Below are 14,167 nucleotides of genomic sequence, written 5' to 3' on the forward strand. Positions count from 1 at the left end.
CTGAAAACCATTATATTTAAGTGTATTGTAGCTGACTGCAACTTAAGTAAAAACAAATGAGTGATGCAGAAATGTGTTTTGTAGAAACCTAGCAGAAACACTGTAACTCATGTGTATCTCATCGCAACACCACCAGTGCACTATTCACGAAATGAAGTGGAACGAAAAAGCAGAACCTTCATTCCTCGCTAATGTGCCGAGGACAAACGCGAAATGCTGTTTCTATCTCTGCTGCAATGCCGTGCTTTATTATCGTACCGTCAAAAGTTATTGCACTAAGCGAAGCTATTAGAGAAATATACTGCTGGCCGTTTCTGCAGTTGTATCAGGGAAAGGATACCCTATATCACTTCCCACACATCCAGCAGCAAGTTGCAACGCATATCGCCGTGCTGTGCATCATACACCACAATGCGCCTACATCTGCCTCAGGTGACCTCGCTATCGGGTTACTGGGAAAACTTATGTGGCAAAAAGGATAAAAAGCTCTTGAAACGAAACTAATGCAGAAAATGTTTAGACCGTACGTATTATACGAAATTTTTGCGATCGAGATGTCTTTGTAAAGATTTTAGGTACTGTACCACATCAAGCTCGTTTCTTTCTGTTCCTTTAGTAACACATCTTTAGTAACGAATGTTCCGATCCGTTTGATGTCAAACTGCAAATCATCAAGAGACAATGTTTGAATATGTCCATACGTACACCACAGAGAAGCCTCGATACTTTGTTCTACAATGTTTATTGTCAGTCTCCTCTTCATTCCTCCTGTTCCTTCTCTTTGAAGCTCCTAATAAACTATTCCTCGAAGTTTTAATATATTCGTTTTCTTTCTACTTGAAATCCCTTGTTAAAAATTAAATACGTCAGACATTATCACCCGTAAGTGCGGTACAACTGAGCAACACTCAGTCATCTCATTGTAATGAAATCTAAACGTCTGAGAAATATTGATGCATTACTTGCTATAACCTTTATTAAATCAATGGAGACAGCAACAGTTTTGAAAATATCCAACGTATTACAGATGTTGGTTCTCAAAATCTAACTTCGATCTTGCACTAATAAAATTTCCTATCGATGCTTCATTTTATATGTAATATACATAGTAAATGCGTGGGCAAATTCAAAAGTACACGCTTCGTTTTTTTTTTTTTTGTACATTCATTACATCCATCCTGTTTCTAAACTCCTACACTGCGCTAATGAAAACGTTAGGTTCACGTCCGGACACGTCGATGCATCACTGGAATTTATATTTTCTTATTCTCTAAGCTGCTGTCCAGAAAACGTGCGGATCCCGGTTTGCATGCCATATGTAACTTCTGCTTTCACGTGATAAATATTTCTCGCACACTCTGTATCTGATATCTAGCTTCCCTCCACAGACTATACTGTTTTACACTGGCGATAAATATGATCACAACAATTAAATATTCATTGTCTAAATGTTCTCTCGTGTCCGTCCTGAATTCTCGTTAGGATTAACTGCTGATTCTCAACCTGTAAATTGTCGAACGCCGTTGACAATGCTTAATAAGAATGAACCGAAAATTGCTCACTGGAAAGATCTAGAAGATTAAAGTTAGAAATTTCAAGCCAAACTAAAACTTCGGATCAAACTAAATACACAATATTTTTACACCATTAGAGTTCCTTGACATGCGAAATACTTTCGAAGGAAAACTTTTGTCTCTACTTTTTTTTCGCCTTTATTTTTACGTGGAATGTTATTGGAGAAAATTATCAGTAAATCGGAGGTTCCTTATTAATTCCTTAAATCGAGACTGAATACGGCTTCTAAATAATACTCGCAGTTAAATGCAATGTCACATTCGTGTCATTCAATTTCTTACATATATCAGGTTGGAAACATCATACCTCCAATTTTTACAAAATCATGAGATATCTAAAGACCTGTGTATGTCTTGTGCTTGTATCTTGGGTTTTGAAAGGTGAAACATACCTACAATTTTTGCACAGGACGCTCTGGCTCCAACTGTTGTAATGTTTTCCATTTTGTTCCAGGGCAAGCCATATTCCTGCATGGAGTTCACCACACCTAGAAAGTCCTGAGAAGTGGTTCTATCCTTCACATATTGTAGATCAAGTAATTCCTCTGTGATGACGAAATTTTCATTAATTCCGTGGTTAAACACGAGTGATTTTGCAGTGTCTTGTTTGTCTGTGCTCTTATGCACTGCCAAAGGAAACCACACAAAATCTTTGCTCGCAGTATTCAGCTCCTCTGCGAGTTCGTCACTAATCGACTGCTTGCGCTGCACTATGGTCCTCTTGCCAATGAACTGCTCTGAAATTTGACTCCAAGATCAAGATACAATGCGCTTGTACACTCTACCACACAATGCTAATAAAGTCGCCATCGGAAAGGATAGCTTCTTGCGTATAGCTAGATTACAGGGTGGCACTTTTCGGAAGTCTTAATTACTTGGTAAATAATGATTGTTGCTTTTTCAGTCTTTTCACAAAATCTGAAGTTTTTAATTTACGTTCTTCCATGGAAAGTCTGAAGCCAAATTCGCTGTCTATCATGAAACAATCAACACCCTGCTTCATTCCACTGTTAACAGAGAAAGTTGTGTTTGTCCATTCTTCATTAAACACTCCTCATTCTTGGCTGATTTTAGGTTATTATGGAGGGTCTGCCGGCGCGGTGGTCTAGAGGTTCTAGGCGCTCAGTCCGGAGCCGCGCGACTGCTTCGGTCGCAAGTTCGAATCCTGCGTCGGGCATAGATGTGTGCGATGTCCTTAGGTTCGTTAGGTTTAAGTAGTTCTAAGTTCTAGGGGCCTGATGACCACAGATGTTAAGTCCCGTAGTACTCAGAGCCATTTGAACCAGAGGGTCTAAGGTTTCAACAAAATTGTAAATTTATGTGTTTACTTTTGTGTAGATAATGTACAATCCAGATCGATCAGGAAGACAGAGGAAGACAGTGTTCTTCGTATTACATGCGCAAAACAACTTGACGTTCGGTTCGGTGGCTGAGGGTTGGCAAATGGCTCTGAGCACTATGCGACTTAACTTCTGAGGTCATCAGTCGCCTAGAACGTAGAACTACTTAAACCTAACTAACCTAACCTAATCACATCACACACGTCCATGCCCGAGGCAGGATTCGAACCTGCGACCGGAGCGGTCGCTCGGCTCCAGACTGCAGCACCCAGAACCGCACGGCCACTTCGGCCGGCCTGGCTAAGGGAAGCGACCGTAGATGGGAAATATCTTTCCGGTGATTGCTATCAGCCATCGCGCCGAATGGCAACTTGGACTGATCCATTGGTGTCTATACTGCGCAGGGGTAATGAGGTGACCGCCCCAAAAGAAAACGTCGGTTGCGCACAGACGGAAGTCTCGGTTCAATCCGATTTTTTCTGGCTGTCTTGGCGAACCATAAGAAATCACTTATCAGGCCGCATGAGGCGCGAGGCTCGCTATTTGGCCATCCCTACCGTACATGGTCACGCAAGTACCACGTGAATAACTGACCAATTCTGCCGTTCCTAAAAGGCAATATATTACGACCACTGCCAACCGAATATCAGCTGTCTCTGTTTATTGGTTTTGATAGAAATCAGTGTACTCGATAACTGGCAAGTGTGACGAACTGTGGTCATTCCTCCATCATGTGATATTTGCATGCAATGGGGAAGGTAAAAACCTGCTGTTTGAGTGTCGTATGCTGTAAACGAAACTCTGAAAAATCTGTGGGGGAATCTCCGCTTTCATCATCAATTGATCGTGACAACAGCGATCATTCCTATCCTTTGTCGTTACAGGTGACGAGAGAAAGTATCTTTATGCTATCATAAGGAAAAGAAAGGAGTGGTTGTGCTCGAACAAAGCAACTCCCTGTAGAGAGACCTGTGCGCGTCCACAAAAGTTAATCTTATGCATCTGGTGGAAGAGCGACTGTGTGTTGTAGTAAGAACTGCCTTCCCGAGGTTTAACCGTTACTGCTCACATTTATTAGCTGAGACATTTTGCAGAGTGCAATGCGAGAACAATAACCAGTAGGACTGCGTGAAGTGATGCTACTCCATGTTAACACCCGCCCATATTCTGATAGACTGACCAAAAATACTACACAACAGTTGAGTTCATTACGCACCCTCCTTATTCACCCGATCTTGTCCCTTACGAGTTTCACCTTTTCCGCTTCCTAGCGAACAACCATCAAGGCACTTCCATTCCGGATGAAAATACGCTAGTGATAATACGGGATTGGAAACTGAAGGACAGTGAATGTGCTGAGAAGTACAGAGAATTAATCACACAAAAATTTCCTAAAGAAGTTTTCCTGCGATGTAGGAAAAGAATGGAGTTTATTCAAAAACACTTAAGTCGAAGCAGCGCAAAAAGTATGTTGCAGAACATCTGGAAAGAAAAAAATAAGACAGACATGTTGGGGGGATTTTACCACAATCCAAGCAGTTACAAGAAAAAATTGAGCATGGAGAAAGTGGTGGAAAACTAAAAAGGACGAAGACCATAAAAGATATATAGAGGAAAACAAGAAGTTTCAAGAAATAGTGGAAACAGCAAAGAAAAAGTCATGGGAAGAGATTACAAAAAAAACTTGAAGATGTGAAGAGGAATAAGAAAATGTTCTATAAAATGTTGAAAAATAAAAGGAAGGCTTCTGAAGCACCAGTAAAGATGGAAACAGAGGACGGTAACATTATTGAAGATCTAGGGAATATAAAAGATCTCTGCAAATAACATTTTAAGAAGCTGGTAAACGCTGAGGAGCAGGTACATGAGGAAACAACAAATAATGGAGAAATTGAGAGAAGCTGGATAGCAGAATTAGGACAAATTACACGGGAAGAAATAAAAAAAGCTGTGAAGAAGTTGAATGGGGGGAAAGCCCCAGGACCTGATGAAGTATCACTGGACATGATAAGAGCATCAGGTCCAGTGGGAATACATTGGCTCTATAGAGTACTATCAAGCATGTGGAGAAATAGTACAATACCTGACGACTGGAGAACAGGAGACATTGTTCCCATCTTCAAGAAAGGCAATAAAAGACTTTGTAAAAACTACAGAGGAATAACCGTTATGAGTCATACAGCCAAGATTTTTGAAAGAATTTTACTAAATCGAATAAGTGGAAAGATAGAATAGGAGCTGAGTGAAGAACAGGATGGGTTTATTAAAGGATGAGGCACGATCGACCTGATATTTTATATCCGTCAATTGATGGAAAAAAGCTGGGAGTATAACAAAAGGGTGATAATGGTTTTTATAGACATAGAAAAGGCATATGACTCAGTTGACAGGGAAAGACTCTGGGAAGAAATGAAGAAGATGGATATAGAAGATGGGTACATTAATGCTATAAATGCAATGTACAGAGGTCACAATTGTATAATTAGAACACCACTGGGGAACTCTGAATACTTTGAAATAAGACAAGTACTTAAGCAAGGAGTATTCTATCTCCTGCACTTTTTAATGTTGTGATGGAGGGAATGAATAGGGCATTTAAAGATATAGTAAAAGAAAAAGACAAAACGATGATTTTTGCAGATGATATGGTAATATGGGGTGATAAAGAGGTAGATGTACAGTTACAGCTTGGAAGCGTGGAAGTAAATAATGTAAAGGTATGGATTAAAAATAAATAAAGATAAGAGTGAAGTAATGGTATTTGGAAGAGAGAAAGGAATCAACGGAAATATTACCTTGAATGGAGAATCCTTCAAAGTGGTAGAAAGTTTCACTTCTTTAGGGGTGAAATACCTAGGAATGAAAGTAACGATGTTAATAGGAGGTTACAGAAGGGAGACTATTTCTACCAAACAATTATTACATCCCTATTGTCACCTATGGTGGAGAAACATTGACAATGACAGAAAGGGACTGGAGGCAGACTGCAAGCAGGGGAAATATCAAGTGATAGAACGGGTTTAGGATCCGTTATGAATAGGAAGGTAGGAAAGAGAGTGTGTTACTGTGAACAGTTCAGTGACAGGTTTGTTCTTATCAGAATCGACAGCAAACCAACTTCGACAACGATAATTCTAAGCCACCACCGACAACAGTAGTTCAGGTATACATGGCGACATCCAAGCGGATGATGAAGAATAGAGAAACTGTATGACAATACTGACAGACTTAAAGAGAGATGAAAATCTAATTGTAATGGAAGACTGGAATACAGCTGAAATGGAACGAGTAGAAGAAAAGGTTACAGTAGGATACGGACATGGGACAAGGAATGAGAAAGGAGAAAGACTAATTGAGGTCTGTAATAAATTTCAGCTAGTAATAGCGAATACACTGATCAAGAATCACAACAGAAGGAGGTATAGTTGGAAAAGGCCAGATGATAATGGAAGAGTTTAGTTAGATTTCACCATGGTCAGACAGAGATTCGGAAAGTAGGTACTGGATTGCAAGACGTACCCAGGAACAGATTTAGACTCAGATCACAATACGTAGTACTGATGAAGAGTAGACTGAAGTTTAAGAGATTAGACAGAGAAAGTCAATACACAAAGACGTGGGATACGGAAGCCTGAAGGGATGACGAGATATGCTTGAAGTTCTCTTACGACTATAGATACAACAATGAGGAATAGCTCAGTAGGCAGTACACCTTAAGGGGAATGGACGTCTCTAAACAGGGCCATCACAGAATTCGGAAAGGAAAAGATGGTTACTAATAATGTAACTGCAAAGAAACCATGCAGAACAGAAGAAATACTTTAGTTGGCCGGTGAAAGAAATAAGTACAACTGTTTAAAGGATTTCAGGAATACAGAAATACAAGTCACTGAGAACGTGCAGGGAAGCTAAGACGAAATGGCTACATGAAAAATGTAATGAAATGGAAAAAGAAGTGATTGTTGGAAGGACTCAGCCGGTATACAGGAAAGTCAAAACAACCTTCAGTAACGTTAAAGGCAAGGTTGGTAACATTAACTGTGCAACGGAGATTCCATTGATAAACACAGAAGAGATAGCGGATGGGTTGAAAGAGTACATTGAAATCTTCAATATGGGGGAAGATTTGTCTGATGTGATAGAAGAGAAAACAGGTGGGGTTGGGTTGGGTTGTTGTGGGGAAGAAACCAGACAGTGAGGTCATCGGTCGCATCGGGATAGGAAACGACGGGAAAGGAAGTCGGCTGTGCCCTTTCAAAGGAACCATCCACGCATTTGCCTGAAGCAATTTAGGGAAATCACGTAAAACCTTGCCTTTAACGTTACTGAAGGTTGTTTTGACTTTCCTGTATACCGGCTGAGTCCTTCCAACAATCACTTCTTTTTCCATTTCATTACATTTTTCATGTAGCCATTTCGTCTTAGCTTCCGTGCACGTTCTCAGTGACTTGTATTTCTGTATTCCTGAAATCCTTTAAACAGTTGTACTTATTTCTTTCACCGGCCAACTAAAGTATTTCTTCTGTTCTGCATGGTTTCTTTGCAGTTACATTATTAGTAACCATCTTTTCCTTTCCGAATTCTGTGATGGCCCTGTTTAGAGACGTCCATTCCCCTTAAAGTGTACTGCCTACTGAGCTATTCCTTATTGTTGTATCTATAGTCGTAAGAGAACTTCAAGCATATCTCGTCATCCCTTCAGGCTTCCGTATCCCACGTCTTTGTGTATTGACTTTCTCTGTCTAATCTCTTAAACTTCAGTCTACTCTTCATCAGTACTACGTATTGTGATCTGAGTCTAAATCTGTTCCTGGGTACGTCTTGCAATCCAGTACCTACTTTCCGAATCTCTGTCTGACCATGGTGAAATCTAACTAAACTCTTCCATTATCATCTGGCCTTTTCCAACTATACCTCCTTCTGTTGTGATTCTTGATCAGTGTATTCGCTATTACTAGCTGAAATTTATTACAGACCTCAATTAGTCTTTCTCCTTTCTCATTCCTTGTCCCATGTCCGTATTCTACTGTAACCTTTTCTTCTACTCGTTCCATTTCAGCTGTATTCCAGTCTTCCATTACAATTAGATTTTCATCTCTCTTTAAGTCTGTCAATATTGTCATACAGTTTCTCTATTCTTCATCTTCCGCTTGGATGTCGCCATGTATACCTGAACTACTGTTGTCGGTGGTGGCTTAGAATTATCATTGTCGAAGTTGGTTTGCTGTCGATTCTGATAAGAACAAACCTGTCACTGAACTGTTCACAGTAACACACTCTCTTTCCTACCTTCCTATTCATAACGGATCCTAAACCCGTTCTATCACTTGATATTTCCCCTGCTTGCAGTCTGCTCACAGTCCCTTTCTGTCATTGTCAATGTTTCTCCACCATAGGTGACAATAGGGATGTAATAATTGTTTGGTAGAAATAGCCTCCCTTCTGTAACCTCCTATTAACATCGTTACTTTCATTCCTAGGTATTTCACCCCTAAAGAAGTGAAACTTTCTACCACTTTGAAGGATTCTCCATTCAAGGTAATATTTCCGTTGATTCCTTTCTCTCTTCCAAATACCATTACTTCACTCTTATCTTTATTTATTTTTAATCCATACCTTTACATTATTTACTTCCACGCTTCCAAGCTGTAACTGTACATCTACCTCTTTATCACCCCATATTACCATATCATCTGCAAAAATCATCGTTTTGTCTTTTTCTTTTACTATATCTTTAAATGCCCTATTCATTCCCTCCATCACAACATTAAAAAGTGCAGGAGATAGAATACTCCTTGCTTAAGTACTTGTCTTATTTCAAAGTATTCAGAGTTCCCCAGTGGTGTTCTAATTATACAATTGTGACCTCTGTACATTGCATTTATAGCATTAATGTACCCATCTTCTATATCCATCTTCTTCATTTCTTCCCAGAGTCTTTCCCTGTCAACTGAGTCATATGCCTTTTCTATGTCTATAAAAACCATTATCACCCTTTTGTTATACTCCCAGCTTTTTTCCATCAATTGACGGATATAAAATATCAGGTCGATCGTGCCTCATCCTTTAATAAACCCATCCTGTTCTTCACTCAGCTCCTATTCTATCTTTTCACTTATTCGATTTAGTAAAATTCTTTCAAAAATCTTGGCTGTATGACTCATAACGGTTATTCCTCTGTAGTTTTTACAAAGTCTTTTATTGCCTTTCTTGAAGATGGGAACAATGTCTCCTGTTCTCCAGTCGTCAGGTATTGTACTATTTCTCCACATGCTTGATAGTACTCTATAGAGCCAATGTATTCCCACTGGACCTGATGCTCTTATCATGTCCAGTGATACTTCATCAGGTCCTGGGGCTTTCCCCCCATTCAACTTCTTCACAGCTTTTTCCATTTCTTCCCGTGTAATTTGTCCTAATTCTGCTACCCAGCTGCTCTCAATTTCTCCATTATTTGTTGTTTCCTCATGTACCTGCTCCTCAGCGTTTACCAGCTTCTTAAAATGTTATTTGCAGAGATCTTTTATATTCCCTAGATCTTCAGTAATGTTACCGTCCTCTGTTTCCAACTTTACTGGTGCTTCAGAAGCCTTCCTTTTATTTTTCAACATTTTATACAACATTTTCTTATTCCTCTTCACATCTTCAAGTTTTTTTTGTAATCTCTTCCCATGACTTTTTCTTTGCTGTTTCCACTATTTCTTTAAACTTCTTGTTTTCCTCTATATATCTTTTATGGTCTTCATCCTTTTTAGTTTTCCACCACTTTCTCCATGCTCAATTTTTTCCTGTAACTGCTTGGGGAACACAGTGGTGAGCTCCAATTGATGTGCTGGTCTCCCAACTCGTCAGACCTGAGCTGATACAACACATTATGTATGAGATTGAACGTGGCATCACAGCTTGTCACCCCTCTTCCTGGAATTTTAAGGAATTAGGTGACTTGTGTGTACAAATGTGGAGCCGGCTCCCTCCAGCGACCTGAAAAACTCTCACCGCTTCCATGAACCTACGCGTCGCCGCTGTTATACGGCTATTAGGTAGGTGATCATAATGTTCTGGCTAATCAGTGTGCTGATTCTGCTCGTGACGTACTATCTACCACCTTGTAGCGTTCGACAGCTAATCTTCTTTTCCACCAGCACTACAGGAAAACAAACTTCCAATTCGCCGCTCCGGACAACATCCCGACGGCCACCCGCCTCCCACCACACACAGGCGTCACACTCCCCGTGTTAGATTTCACTGCACAGATAAACCATTCGTAGCAAGAGGGGTCGCAGGTTCACTCGAGGGAAAGTATGGCCAACCTAGGCGGTTATCTCCAAGTTAGGCTCAAAGTGCCGTAAATGTCAATAGCTCATAACGTTGGTGGGACTGCGGAGCAAGTCTTGTTTTGATGGGAGCGTTTACCTTTTAATATGTATGCTGATTTACACGGTCCAACGGCATAACGGGTATTGTGAAGGCTGCAATTGTTTGCGGCAAGAAATTTCATTTTCACTGCTAATCAACTGCGTGTATTCCCCTTTGTGTAACTAACTGCTTGTTATAGCTCTGCTCTCTTATGTTGTAGTAAACCCGGCTACTTTTGTGGTTTCGGTAACTGTATTGAGAAGCAAGCTGTGAGTGATTTATCTAACAATTTGATAGACGCGCTTGTTACAGAGAAACAGATTATTAGTAAATAAGAGAAAATTTTCTTTTATTTGGTATTTAAATTTGTAAAAGTGTGACTGAGAAAATAATTTTGTATTTATTTAAGTTTGCATATAAGACTGTGTTTTAAACTATGCCAAATTTCCTTTGTTAGTAGCTCTGGAAATTAAAATTTGTGATGGAATCTTAAATTTTATAACCTAGCCTTTCTGCTCCCTGCTCAATGTGCAATTTCCAATTAGGGCATTTATGATTAAAATTTTTCTGCAAGCGACACAGTATGAAAAACGAGACCACTAAAATCTAGAGAAACACACATTGACTGGTTATACACAAAAGGATGTTCTATTGAAGATCCTTGAGAAAGGAGTAAAGTTTCTGACATACATTAAGCTATGCACAAAAGAGCACCAAGAGTAATTTCGTTCTGTTACTGTCACTGTTTCTAATGTGTTACCATGGCTGATAATACTGGTATTTTTGTGTTATTAGTAGCAGAAAAATAGCTGTCAGTGTTTTCTAAATGTCATTTCATACTCTCTGAAGGTAACGTAAAATTTGCAGTTTTCTCTTTGCAGTTCTGTAATTAGTATATTTTTGTCCTGTAAAACTGTTAATCTTTTCAGGTGGATTGTAATATAAAACATAACATAACTAATAATGACTAGATGTGCGTAAGGAACTATTGTGTGTATCCCAGGAGTTTTAGTAGCAAAACTGAACAGTTCTTATGAATGGTAACGGAGACACTGAACTGCATATTCTCACGTATTCAGTATTGAAGCGGAGGTAGTCGTACTGCATCAGATACTGTGAAGAGAATCATGGCATCCCCTTTCCTTTTTTGTACAAAGTTTCATCATACAAAAGTTATTGCGCATCGCTACATTATTTATTCTCTGTTTTTGAATGAAAAACTTTCTCGATGTAATCGTGACTTTCAGAACGAATTCTATTCATCATGTTCCACGAAAGGTAGCCAATAGCGATGATGGAATACCATGATTATACCCTTATTGCCACTGCGTCAAGCACCAATCTCAACTTTCTGGTAGGACGTGACGCACAATCGTGAAAAGTTAAGCGGACGACGGAAATGAATGCAGCAAATGCTTCGTTGAGATATTTGTAAATCGCAGTAGCTCACGTCTACTGACATGTGCAGTTTCTTCTTTCGCTTATGCCAGTCACTGGAGACTGGATTTACTATTTTTCTAATGAAATATTAACATACATTAATACATAGTTGACTACTTTTTCTGATTTTCTTGTTTACTTCAATCGGGATAAAGGAACCTGTGTAGGATGAGTTTGTTGTCCGTCTGCCTGTGAGTCTGTCTGTCCAACTATTCAAAATTCTTTTTCTGAGGAACTGATAGTTGAAATTTGTCACCTATTAAGGTCTGCGGTACCTAGGCATTGTAAGGAAGTGAAGCTTCTAGGTCACTGATGTTTTACGATACGTCCATTTGTGTCACACATTTTGATCTCGCATCCTCAGTCATCAAAACCTAAAAGGTACTTTTCGTTGACCTAATATGATGAAATTTGCCAAGAAGCAAGCTATCACATTATAAAAAAGGGAAAAATCCGCAAAATCTTTAACTGTAGCTATAGCCCAGGAAAAAAAAATTGTCATTTCTTATTAAACTGTCTGTATGGCCATCTGTCTGTTAGGACCCGTTTTCAAGGAACGGGCAGATGTCCCAAGGTGAAATTTATGCAATATAACTCTTTATTCATTTGGTGATGTAAAGATGTTAATCTTGTAAGTCAATGAAATCAACAGATACGGCTGTTTATGTCACATACTTTGATACTCGCAAACTCACTCATCAAAACCTTTAGGGTACTTCCCCCATGACATAGAAATATGAAATTTGGCATTAAGAAAGGTCCATAAATGTAGACAACATCGTCTATGGTATGCAGCGATCTGATACAATATTTAGGTAACAATCAACAGTAGAGACTGCAATAATTTCGGCTTATGTTAAAGCCGTCTTCAGAATTTTTGGCCTCCCATGCCTGATGCTGTCACTACCAGCCATAGGGGCCAAAGATTCTGAGGATGACTTTATCATAAGCCGAAACCGGTAAATAAACAAGGACGGTAACATAAAGAAGGAAGATTTCACAGTACAATTAATGGGAAAAAAATCCGAATATTGTTAATTTCTTACTACAGGACATGAAAAATAAATATTTCTTTGTGTCTTTTTGTATACGACTTCAAACTCGAAATTAAAACATTCTCGAACGTCTTAGTGTATCCCTGGTACTAATATCTTGCAGCATCATGTCGATAACAAGCAAATATCGTAGCGATTTTCGCCTTGCAGAATGGGTGGACTGTCTGTATAAACAATAAAGCTCGTACGGAACCCTTATGGCGATAGTCCTAATGGCACCTCTTAATTTTGTGGTGTTTTGTCATATTCATAACGTAGCAAAAGTTCTGACTCTTCAGAATTTAATAACCGAGCGTAATTAGGTACTTGTGAGAGCAACGCCTGCTTTCATTGGCCTAATGTTATTTCCGTACTCAGATTACCGAAGATAGTTTCAATTATCGTCCTATATTAGCTAACGCCACTCAAACAAGAGTCATCAAAGCAATAGTAATCATATTGGTTGGTTACTGCTACATTAATTAAGGTAATATAAAACCAAACGCTTGTTAAAGAGAGGAGTGTTTACTAAGGTAATGAATATGTGCGGTAAATTAAGCGATGCATCGCCAATATGATAATCACGGACCTCCTTTTCCAAACATCAGTCACTTCCGATTGATCGCTGAATTTTGTGACAGTTAGTTTATCAGTGAAACTGCATTACGTCTGTTTTGTCTAAATTGTGTTCGATTTCGAACTTCGAAAAATTAGGGTACCGTAAACCTGGCATACTTTGACCGTTTTTAAGATTAATAAGTCATTCTTATGACTGTTTTTTAACTCCTGTGTGAATAGGAGCTTGTGTGAAAGGATTACTTTCTGATTAGTTGAAGACATTTTCTAAAACCCAATGGGAAAGATGTAGTTGGTCAAAGTTACCATTGATTTGGGAACATTTCGACCAGTCTATTGACTGAGGTGTCAAAAGCGATGTAATACGTCCTAATATCGTGTCACACCACTTTTTACCTAACGTAGTGCCGAATCTCGACGTGGCAGGCACACAACAAGCCGTTAAAAGTCCCCCGCAGGAATACTGACCCACGCTGCCTCTAGACCTGGCCACAATTCCGAAAGTGTTGCTGGTATACGATTTTCTGCACGAACTGACCTCTCTTTAATGTCCCAAAATATTCGTTGTGATTGATGTCGGTCTTTCTGGATGGCCAAATCATCCGCCCGAATTGTTTACATAGTTCTTCAAAGCAATGAATAACAAATATGGCCCGGTGACATGGTGCATTGTCATCTATAAAAATTCCATCGTTGCTTGAAACGTGAAGTCCATGAATGGCTGAAAATGGTCGCCTTGTGGTCAAACACAAACATTTCCACGCAATAATCGGTTCAATTGGCCCAGAGGACCCAGTCCATTCAATAAAATGCGGCCTACACCACTACGGCCCACCACCAGCTTGCA

This window comes from Schistocerca gregaria, chromosome 1 (assembly GCF_023897955.1).
Source record: "Schistocerca gregaria isolate iqSchGreg1 chromosome 1, iqSchGreg1.2, whole genome shotgun sequence".
Classification (NCBI taxonomy): Eukaryota; Metazoa; Arthropoda; class Insecta; order Orthoptera; family Acrididae; genus Schistocerca; species Schistocerca gregaria.